The 10,189-nt window shown below is 41.6% G+C and overlaps 1 long non-coding RNA gene across 1 annotated transcript; it reads right to left on the reverse strand.

The window, feature by feature from the left end:
- Nucleotides 1–2,144: 2,144 nt before the first annotated feature.
- Nucleotides 2,145–2,874, reverse strand: LOC144707652 (uncharacterized). Its single transcript, XR_013582499.1, has 2 exons — nucleotides 2,675–2,874; nucleotides 2,145–2,609 (listed from the first exon to the last, which is right to left on the reverse strand). It is a non-coding gene; the product is annotated as an uncharacterized LOC144707652 (long non-coding RNA).
- Between the last annotated feature and the right edge of the window lie 7,315 nt (nucleotides 2,875–10,189).

A 10,189-nucleotide genomic window follows, 5' to 3' on the forward strand; every position in this document is an offset into this window, starting at 1 on the left:
GAATGTAATGTCAAAGTAAGAACTAAAGACCACGGCGAAAAACAAAAACTTTTACTTTTGGGCTCTTCTGAGAACTTGAGGTCAACTTCGGCGCTATAGCCCTTGCAGATCTTAAGAACCACAAGCAACTGGAATTGGGGTTAATCTTGTCAGTCGTTTTTTTTCCTGGGTATGTGACCAAAGAGATATGGGCCTAAGTCAACAGCGGTTTTATTTCATGAGTCTGGGAACATGTTTATGAAACGCGTCGAGATCTGTCCAAGTCTTATGGGCGGAATTTTCCGCGGTGGTGGGCTCTTAAAAAAAACGGCCTATTAAATGTATCAAGTCTCACAAATGTAACTTTCACGTTTTGTTCTTTCTTCGACGTCATCTCGCGCTCTTTCTCTTGTTCCCCTCAGAGTGAGTCAACGGTTGGAGAAAGCGCGCGATCCGTGGCGGATGCACAAATACATGGAAGGCGGTGCTCGTGTATGATTGTAACAGCGGCAGTATCTTAAGCAACCTGGTGGGCAGCGGCTACAGATGTATGGGCTACTGGGAGAGAAAGGAAGATAAATAAAGGTTCAGAGAAAGATATATACTTATGTATAGAGCAAGAGAGAGATAAGAGACAAAGAGAGGGGAGACAGAGAAAGGGAGAGAGGGGGGAGAGAGAAGCGGAGAGAGGGGGAGAGAGAGGAGGAGCGAGGGGGAGAGAGAGGTAGAGAAAAAGGGGAGAGAGAGGAGGAGCGAGGGGGAGAAAGAGGGAGAGAAAAAGGGAGAGAAAAAGAGGGAAAGAGTGAGACAGAGAGGATAAAGAAAGAGAGAGGAGAGGGAGGGAAAGAGGGATAGAAAAGGAGAGAGCGGGAGCGAGAGGAAGAGAGCGGTAGAGAGAGGGCGAGGGAGAGGGAGAGAATAGTCGGGGGCGAGAGAGAATGAGCGAGAGAGAGAGGGAGAGAGAGATGGAAAGAGAGGGAAAGAAAAAGAGAGAGATAGAGAGAGAGACAGTGAGAGAGAGAGAGTGAGAGCAAGCGAGAGAGAAAGAGATTCAGAGAGAGAGAGAAAGAGAGAGAGAGAGAGAGTGAGAGAGGGGGACAGAGAGAGAAAGTGAGTGAGTTATCGATTAGTTTGGACAACTCTGTGATATAAACTATCAAGTCATTTATAGTATCCTCTCTTATATTATTTTCGACTTATTACGAAAATAGACAGATGGTATACGAGACGACGATAACATATTTTTACCACGAGTAGTTACCGTGGAAAGATCATGATTCTTCAACGCACATTTGTCATATTCCCATCACCTTGTTGCCGACGTCGACAAAACGCTCGTAAAAGTCGCCGGGAATCTTCCTCGCCAACTGCTGTGATTCTCTGTCAGTGTCAAGGACTCGGTAAACGGAGCGTCCGATATCTTGTGAAATTATAGTCTCATTGATCCAATTGTGTAAATTGATATCCGCACTCCCACCGTCTCTTACTCTACATGTAAGAAGAAGAAGAATTAGAAGCCTTATATCCTGAAGAAATTAGGTGCATTACAGATGTCTTGATGAGCTACTTTCTCCAAAATGATATGCCCATGACACAGCGGACACGTCTCTCAGGAGCGCTGGCATGACAAAAACTAGGACAGAATAATTGTACGCCTGACTTCGCATACATCAACCGAACGAATAAAGGTAGAAACACCACGTACTACGGAAACTCTGCACCAATTGAAAAAGACAGGATTAAATTATAAGCGATGCCATTTGCGGACGTGATCCCTCACGATTTAATGGTAATAATGAAATTTAAAGTCAAACAAGAGTAAAGAAGAACAATTAAAACAGAAAACTGGCAGAAACCAAAAAAACGACTCTATGGCGTTGTCCGTCGCTTGCAAGGGGACACATGGGAGATGTAAGTGATCTTTTTTCCGGGAACGGTGGTTAAATTAATCTCTGTGACCGAAGGGAAATAAAGACATGTTAGTGATATTTTTGCCTCTAGGAAAATACGTATGGGCAGGAACAACGGCCCACGTTTATACAGATGTCATACGGTGTCTCAAGAAAACAGTACCCTTCCTCGATCAGACGAAATTGACCAAGAATAAGTCCTAACTGAGTTTAGTCGATGCTCACCCTCTACTCTCAAGGGACGACTCATCGGCAAATGCTGAAGCCTCAGAAGAGTTTTACGGTTTAAATAGAGAAACAAATTATAACACGTATTCTTCACTTGACTTCATAAACAAACAAGTAAAGGACAACGGGTTCGTATTTAGTATAATCCACGTGATCTCTGAAGAGGGCGTTCATCAGCAAATAATTAGCCCCCGAAAGGCCTCCAGTAAGACTTGGAAAACGCTACGCGAGCTTGGGTTTCTTCTGCGAACACACGGGAAGTCTCCCGCAAGGGAGTGAAACCCTAAAAAGGCCAGCACCGATAGCAGAGGCGACCTCGAGGAGGGACCAGGCAGAAGGGACCCCAGTGGCAGCACCTGGCGCAGCACGATGGAGACCAAAGAAGGGACGCAGGGCAGCAGCCAGCGCACCGTTCACGAGAAGGAGAGAAGCGGCAGCAACGTAGACAAGTCCGGCCTGTTGCTCCGGCTGTCGTCCACTCCCTCATGCACACTGTAAAACGTGGCAACGTTCAGAAAGCAGGAATACGAATATAGTTTCCGCACTTCCGAATTCACCTGGCTGGATAAGGACTGGGCTTCCTACAACAGACATAGAGAGACTCGAAAAGACAGCCAAAATCAGTGCTACAAGAACGCGTAATCCCTTGGAGTCCATCCTCTCCCTCTCTGTTTTTTTTTCTTTTCCCTCTAACCCAAAACAAGAAGATGGAGGACATATAAAGAGTCTTATGCCCGTTCAAGATAAGAACATCGCAGTTGCTTAGTCAGGATGGAAACTAAGGGACGCCAGAGAACCATAAATGTTGGAATTTTGTGTTCGTCAAAAGCCATTTGTAGCTTTGTAGTCCCTTTCCCGATGTGATTTTTTTAACAACCAACACAGCCAGTAGGAATTTTATAGTATATTTTAAATTATAGCTTTGAAGCTGCTGTGATAAGCTATCATTTAAACTCATTTTGACGAAGTTTCTACACATGGGATTTTTTTGGTCAACGTCTTATAGGATATTGTAAATGAAACAAATTTGAATAATAACCTTGGGAGTTTGAATATTTGAATTGGAGCTGGAGAATATTCAATGTGCATTTAAAAGTTCTATTTTGACTTTCTAAACCGTGTTTGTACCTTCTAATGCTACAAAGTATAATCACAAAATTTATACATGGATAACCCAAGTCCATCATTGACCTTGATGTTTATTTCTGTCCCCGGTTGGTAGTGCAGTTCGTCCATCCAATACACACTATATTCCATGTTTCGGCACTCAACGTTGCAAGAATGTTGCGACATACTATATGTGTGCTGGTATTAGTTATAACTGTTTTTAGTAAAGTTTATCTGTAATCATTACATAAATTATATTTATTAATGGAACGTACAATATAAAATTGAACCGGATGGACGTACTACATAGGATAAGGCCTTTTGATGCATGCTAACGAATATTCAGCGGCAAAGTGCAATTTTGCTTTCATCCTTTTACTTCTTACGATCACCTTGACCATTCGGGAGTTTGGCTTCAAATTTCAGAATATGAAATGTTGGCCCCAACATTGTTTTCTCATACCAAAACAGGACTCTCAACAATTTTCTATTTCGACTTGTGTGACTACATCTATTTATCTACATAGGTCCTAACTAGGAAGATGCAATTTCAGCTCCATAACAGCTGTTTAGTTTTCCAAATCATCTGAATCTCGATAGAGATAAATGTGATTTAGTACTCAGTGATTATTTTCGCAGTCATTAAATGAGTGTGGGTAACGTTAGTTGACATTCCCTGACTCTGTTTTGTCAGCAAAATAACATTCCTGATGTGAGAAGGTCATTTTTCGCTGGTTGTATTGATTTAGTTTGTATATTAATTTATTACTGCAATAGTCTTTAAAGATATATAGTTAAAAGTAAAAGATGTCTGGCAGAATTTAGCACAAATAGTTCTTCATCAATACATCATTGTATATCTTTTTACAACATCTGTAATCCTATACTTTGTGATTAGGATCGTTTTAATCATATAAAATGAAGTAATATCTTTTCGCCTCTATTTTATGAAAACAAATATTTTACATGTGCGTTTTTAACGTGACATAATTTACATATTTAATGATTCGTGGTACATATAATACAATACACTAACAAAGTACTTGGTGCAGTTTCAAGGATTAATTGAGGTAAAACCATTCAAGCTAATGTTCATTGTCATTGAAAATATACCTGGTAGTATTTAATCTTGAGTTTACTCCAGTGAATACAAAGTTTACTAAATCTAAACCATAGGGATAAGGCGATATATATTATATTTAATATACATAGCATAATGAAGTGTTTACGATGGAATATAAAAGAAAAGAGGCGATAGTTATATAAAGAAGGTAGTATGTATCTCAAGAAGTATGTTTTTTATTTAAATACTATACGAACGCATATCTAAGAATAAATTGAAAAGTAGGGCGAATGTGAGGTAAAGGAGAAAATAATAATAATTTAGAAGATACCTAAGACTAAATAAGTGCATGAACTATTGAATGTAATTACAAGGGTGCCAAAAAATATATAACTGGTACTCTAATTAACACAGTTTTTGTTCAGTTGATATTATATCCAGCGTTGCAAAGAAGCCGAATGTAAAAATGATGAAAATAAGAAGTTTTATTCTATGAAGTTTCAACACAGTGCACGAACTATTGGCGCCTGATTTATCCCAATTCAGGTCTGCAGTTTAACATTTGTGAAAGATATACAAGGTTTACATATTCGAATTCACATAAATATTTCATGATATAGAATAAATAAACTTTATTTCATGCATTTGTTCATATGTTATGTAATTTTCCTTTTTTTAATCAATTAAGAATGAATAAGATAATATAAGTAACTCAATAATCAAGAATAAAGAGAAATAAAAAGCAAATAATAGTAACAATAAGTTCAAAAATATAGGTATAAAAAATAGAAAGATTGTCGCCCCCTAAAGAGATGCTAAGGGTTGATGGCTTTAGCCGCAGCCCCAGCACCAAATGCATACGAACAACAGCTGCAAGCGCAGTCGTAGCCACATCCCCCCACAGCAGTACCTTGGGTACACATCATCGCGGCTGTGCACGCTCGCACGCAAAGTGAGTCTTTCTCTCTTTCTTTTATTGAAGCAGTTATATTGTTCTAAATGTATAACTCTTGAAAGATTCTATATATTCCCATTAGGTATTAACAAGTTTGAATTCGTTAGAGAGGATCAGCCTAGACGAGGGCCAGCTTGACAAGCCTTCACTGGGCCACCCAGTTACCATATACAAAAGTCATAAATGAAAAAACACTTGGGCTTCGCAAGCATCTTATGTAACATTATGCGCCATGATCGAGCGACACATGTTAGGCCATGGGAGAGATGTTTGTAATGAATGCAATTATGATCTAATGATGTGGATAAATTAAAAATTCTATGACAAGTACGTTGAAAACCACTGATTACTGTGACCACCAGATAACGACACGAAGGGGTATAGGGTATCAAACGTGCACCCGGAAGTGGCTGGCCAGCAAGACGATGCATCTTTTAGAATCTGGGTTGCTCAATCTGCTTGATGTAAGTTTAATGAATTTTCTACTCATTCTCAACTCTTATTTGCATTGTAAAATGCTTGATATTAGACAAATATAAGAATCTTGGTCTAAGACGAAGCACTAAGGGCTCATTAAGCTTGCATTGGGATTTTAGGAATTTAGATTTCCATCTTACTATCATTATCCATCCATTTCCCCTTTAAAATCATCACTTTCTTATTATAAAGACTCGTCCATATCCCTGTTTAATCCTCTCAACATTTGGTATAAATATATTTCATTTACACCTTCAATTTCCATCTCAAACTCATTCTACACTCTCTTCATTTTTCTCTCTCTAAACTCAATTCTTTCTCTCACTAAAATCCATTCATATGTCTCCCTGGATCCTTTATTACTACCGTTGCAAATTGTAATAACAATCCTATTAATAACAACAGTTTTATCCTTCAAAAACACATGTTCCCCCCTTTGTCACTGTCATCATCGGCTGTGGTGTAGTACCATGCAGGCCTTGTTTGGCACTCTCTGGCAGGGATACCCTCTGCCTGCCAGTCCGTGCATGAGCAGGAGTGCAGGAGTGCCATGTGCAGGACTTAGCCAAGTCGGCTAAGTCTGGACCCTATTGGACAAAGCCCAATCGGGCTGATCCAATTGGGTTGACCTCGTCGGCCTGACCGCATTAAGCTTACCCTGTTGGGCTGAACCAATTGGACTGACCAAATATGTTGTCCGAACAGGCCAGATCGGGCCCAATTGGAAAGTGCCAACCAGACTCTAATGTGGTTCCGTTACCGTTTTAGCGCTGCTCCGCCGTCGCTCGTGCTTGGGATTGCCGAAGTATGTCATTTTGTATTTTTGGCATATAAAAATTATAAAAAAGAAAAATTAGTGATTACTTTTCTGCATTTAAAAATTCTAAAACAGTCATGACAAATCCCTAAAATTAATCAACTCTATTTTTAATTATTTTAGCATCAAAAAAATCTAAATATAAATGCAACTTTTGTTTTTAATATTTCAAGTGGTTGTTGGTGTAAATAAGATTTAAAAATTCCTAAAAATATTTGTTTTTGTTTTATGATGTAAAATATTTTTAGTATTTCATGAAAATTAGGGTAAAATATTTTTAGTGTTTTCCTTTGTATTATTTCTCTAATTTAAATCATAGGAAATCGTACAAAATAACAAGAAAATTTTAATGCGAGAGGACGTTGCGGACGTCACTCGTGCGGGTACTGACACGACACTCGGTTACCAAGATGGTATTGCAAAACGCCGAGGGTATTTTCGTCCGACGGGTAAGACCCTAACGGTATGTAACTACGAATGAGATGATGCACCTACGTGGTCGCACTTGCAGGCCCCGACTTGATGAGAGTGCCGAACTCCGAGATCTGAACGAGTTGCTGAGTGACGGTGACAATGGCCTCTCAAGCCTCGTCCGAGGAGACGAAAGTGACCACGATGCGGAACGGAACCAATCTGTAGGGCCTTGCATTTAACAGATGGGCTCTTCTTGTATCGGTAAAGACGCTCAATTATTGTAGTTTTCTCTCACTTCCTCTCTCACCTACTTAGCCCGAGCACGGTGGAGGCAACCAAAAATAGACTGCAGAACATAAAATAACTGGCTAGCTGGGAATGATGTACCTCTCTGGTGAGTGCTCATCAGTAAACTCTGTGTCGAAAGTGATCAGCGCGGTAAGTGGGCAAAGAAGAGCAGAAAGGTGGGCCGGAGAAAGACCGGTGGATTCGTGGGCAGTTAGCAACTGATCCGCGCGTGGGGGTCCTATAGCTGGGTATGGCAGTTCCCCCAATGGTGCGTGAGTATTTTGCAGGTGGAACGGGGCAGCCCTTCAGTAGGGCACGGCGGTCCCAAGGTGGTGCGCAACAAGTCCGCGGGTGGACCACGGCGCGTTACTGGACGCGCATGGTGGTTCTTTAGGTGGCGAGTGTAGCTCAGACTGTGCCTTGGGAAACAGTCAAGCCAGGGGTTTGGTTGGGCCGGTCTCGGGTAAGAAACCAATGGCTGACCCATTCACCGGGTTACTAGATCTATTTGGGTCCAAGGAAGCCCATGGGTGGCTCTTTGCGGGGAGATAACCCATAGTTGGCCACTTTTCTCAGTAGCGTGCCCGAAACTAGGCCGCCTAATAGCAAGGTTGGCCAGTCGGGGTTGGAAAGCCCATGGCCAGCGTATTTCCCCTTTGAGCAGGCCCACAAGCTTCACGCTAGTGAGCCTAGCCTTTCACCGTGAGCCTTCTCGGCGTATTTCCCCTAATGAGCCTTCTCGTGGCAGGATGGTTTGGCCTAGCCTTGCACCGTGGCCAGACTCGGCCTAGGGCTCCTATCTTGGTCGAGGGGACTCAACGGTGAGCCCAGAGCGGCAGCCATCGGGTTGACGGCCATTGGGACCGGTGGGTTGGCGGCCATTAGGACGACGATCATAATGACCACGGTCGGCAGATTAGTTGCAGTAGGGGCCGGTGGGTCGACGGCCAGCGGATCTGCATCCATCGCGGCCAGCGGGTCGGGGGCCATCATGACCCACCGGTTGGTGGCTATTGGGGCTACGGCAGCGGCTGTCAGGACTGAGGCGACAATCATCAGGGCCGTGGCGGCGGCCGTTGGGGTCATCCCTGTCGGGGTGGCGGCCGTGAAGGGTAGGGCAATGGACATCGAGATCGTGATTGTTAGGGCCAGGGTGATGGCTGTCGAGGCTGCATTTAGGGGGATGCCGAACATGAACGAGAATGCAGCCATTTGCTGTTGCTGCACTGCTAGAAGTTGTTGTCTCTGGGCAGCGAGCGGTGCAACATGGCGTTCAATAGCGACTGCGATGGCCTTCGCCCGCACGTCACTCTCACTTGTTGCGGAAGAACGCTCTGACTTAGTGTCCGTGGAGGTGGCAGCATGAGTAGTAGCGGGTCCACTCTAATACCAATGGAAAAATCGTTGATCTAGGCTCGTATCGAAAGGAGCGTACAGGCCGAGATAAGGTAGAAAGTCCTGGGGTAGATAGGTGAACATGAAGGATCAGAAGGGAGGCTATGTAGAGGGGGTAGGGATCAGCTAAGGACGAGGCACCTGAAGAAGTGGTGAAGTAGAGACAATCTCGAGAACATGGATTGTATAGGGAGAGGGGAAGGGCAGACCCAGACAAGGAGAGAGGAGAGAAGAATACCGTACTTAAATTTACTTCTTCCAAGGTGCCTTTCAAGATGCAGGACATCTGTATTTAAAGGAAATAAATAATAGACAAATGACTGAAATGCCCTTATGGGCGAACATGACAAAACTACCCTTAGATAGATTGAGGATCCAATCAGGTATCCGATGAGGTTAAGGGGTACTGGGAATAGACTTGGTTGGCTAGACAAAAACGATGTCATCAGGATAAATTAAACATTGCTTGATGCATGTGGCTACATATCCTACCGTGAGATTACGTAAATAACACAAGGTTTAACTCAAACAAATGGTGTTTATTATCATTCATCTGTAGTTCTAATAGTTTTTTCTAAATTAGAGTGTAATTCAGCTTCCGTTAATTTTCTGATCAACTGCATTTAAATATATGGCCATAGAGTATGTCATGCAATTGTATTTAAGAGTGTTTTTATTTCAATTCCGACGCCCTTTTGATAATAACCAGAGATATGCAAATTCCTGCTGTATTACTTAAAATCTTGACTTCTATCTATCTACACAATTATTTTTGAGTTCGGGCTTGAAATATTTTTCAAAACGAAAGCATTTGGTGGCTTACAAACAACATTAAGTCATTGAAATTAATATCATTGGGATTAAAGCATTCTAAGAATATCCTAATTAAGATCTCAACATGAAAAACATATATAATCTTTTTGATCCTTTCTCCTACAGTTTATTGGGCTCTGTGATGATGGAGGCTTAACCAATAAACTACTCCAGCAAATTGAATTGGTTTAAACTATTTCCATGGCAGGGCAAAAACTAAAAGATATGACAATCATCTTCTATTTTTGGAGAATTCAACCTGCTATCATTTGGTCTATCTATAAGCTATTTTCGGGATGACACATAATATTCATTTTTAGATCGCTGGCGATTGACATCTTGGGTTATCTTATCACCATTCCGCTACCAGAAAAATACAATTCTCATCTCAATTAAGAGCTTACTGATAAACTCAAATAAGAGTAGTCATTTCCATGCATTATTCATCTTAAATCTCCTAAAAGTAAGTACAACATTGCCAAAAATGCTTATTTTGCATAGTAATGAGATCATGCCTTTTCACTTTCCCAAAGATTAAAAAGCTTACATTTTGTACTTAATTAATGTTTCCATCAATGCTTTGACATGCATTTCACAAGTTACACAGTTTGGGATTTACTTATAAGAGGATTTGAGGGATATTTCTAACCCCCACTTGACTCATTGAGTCAAGTGGGATATGAATCTAACGAATTCCCTAGTGTGTTGACTCTTCAGGTCAAGGTTGATTTTTGATGGTCATA

Source organism: Wolffia australiana, chromosome 9 (genome assembly GCF_029677425.1).
Source record: "Wolffia australiana isolate 7733 chromosome 9, ASM2967742v1".
In the NCBI taxonomy this organism is placed as follows: Eukaryota; Viridiplantae; Streptophyta; class Magnoliopsida; order Alismatales; family Araceae; genus Wolffia; species Wolffia australiana.